We start from the raw sequence: 1,587 nt of genomic DNA on the forward strand, positions 1-1,587 counted from the left end.
ACTCTCTGCTGCTGGTGGGCCTGTGGGTCAGGCACTGGGCTGCTAACCATGAGGTGGGGTGAGGGCTCCCCACCTTCCCTCCTCAGTGACCTGGGCTGCAGGCCTGGAAGCCCCATGTCCCAGGTGATGGGAGCAGGCCTTCAATGACAGCTGCAAAGTTAGACTCAGCTGTGAGCCCACAGCCAATAGGTGCCCCCCCACCACCACCACCACATACTTTCGAACACACTTCCAGGTCCAAGCCAAGGAGAAAAATAGGGGCTCTCAGCTCAGTCCCCACAGCCCCAGGCTCCCAGAGCCCCCAGGCCCGCCGGGTGTCTGAATGATCAGGGGCTTCTCTGAGCCCCTGCCCCTGAGAAGAACATGAGGCCGTGGAGGGCTGTCCTCGTTGGGGGAGCCCCTGCAGGAAGAAGTGTTTGCTAGCTGGGGCCGGGGCGCCTGGGAAGGAGAGCAGGGCAGCCTGTGCTGACTGTCTCCTGGAGGAAAGTGGTGGTGGGATTAGAAGCCGTGCTTGCTGGGCCTCAGTGTCAGGAGAGGCTGCTCAGGAGCTGGCAAGCATGGGGCCAGATGCCCTTTGGCCAGACTCACACAGACATGCAGGGTGAGTGGACAGAAAGCCGAGGGCCAGGTCATACATACCACACATGTACCACAAGTGGATACACACCACTTCGCACATATATGTACCTATATGCATAACAGCACACGTGTGCACACACATATATACTATGTACATACGCTACACCTACACCACACATACATATACACTGTGTACACACTCATACAACACACACTGTACACACACACATACATATGTACAAATCCACACAGCACACACATACTACACCCACTCACATACACCACCATATTACACACAGGGGTACACTCTCATTTACCACACATACACATGCACACATCACATAACGTATACACACAAACACATGCATGCCCCTACACATATTCATGCCACCCATGCATACATTTGCCACGCACATAAATGCCCTCCATGTCCCACATATACACACCGCATACACACCACACACACACACCCATACCTAGAATAAACACACCCAAAAAAGCGTGCCACGCACATATCCACATGCCGCATCTGCACCGTGTGCACCAGGTGGAACACGAACATATGCACACTACCAACACACATAAACACGCCACAGACACCACATATGTGCACAGCACACACCTGTGAACACCCACTTCTTCCCCATCAATGATTCCAGGTTAAAAACCCAGTTAGGGCACATTTATGTCTCAGTCCTGCCCCACCCGCCCTCTTGCCCCTCAAGCCTGACCCTTCTCTCTGTCACCTTGCTTGGGACCTTGCTGGGCACAGGGCACCATGCAGGGAGGGCGGCTGAGGCTGGGGCTGAACTCACCAGCCAGCTACCATCAAGTCAACCCGACTTGTAGAGGAACCCTCTCCCCGCCCCGCCCCGTGAAGAAAGGGCAGGCGATCTAGTTCCTACACCCATGGGACACAGTCCTCCTCCGACCTTCATGGGAGCCCCCGTGAGTCGAAGCTCCCTGGATGGCCACTGGCTTCCCGGCAGGTTCAGGGCCAGGGAGAAG

At 55.6% G+C, this 1,587-nt stretch overlaps 1 protein-coding gene across 1 annotated transcript in view; it reads left to right on the top strand.

Moving 5' to 3' along the window:
• The window catches only part of DOCK8 (dedicator of cytokinesis 8), a 115,069-nt gene that overhangs the window by 111,252 nt on the left and 2,230 nt on the right, over nt 1-1,587 (top strand). The window lies entirely within an intron of this gene.

The sequence above is a fragment of the Echinops telfairi genome, unplaced genomic scaffold (assembly GCF_000313985.2).
Source record: "Echinops telfairi isolate 266 unplaced genomic scaffold, ASM31398v2 ScPeMD7_25;HRSCAF=90, whole genome shotgun sequence".
In the NCBI taxonomy this organism is placed as follows: domain Eukaryota; kingdom Metazoa; phylum Chordata; class Mammalia; order Afrosoricida; family Tenrecidae; genus Echinops; species Echinops telfairi.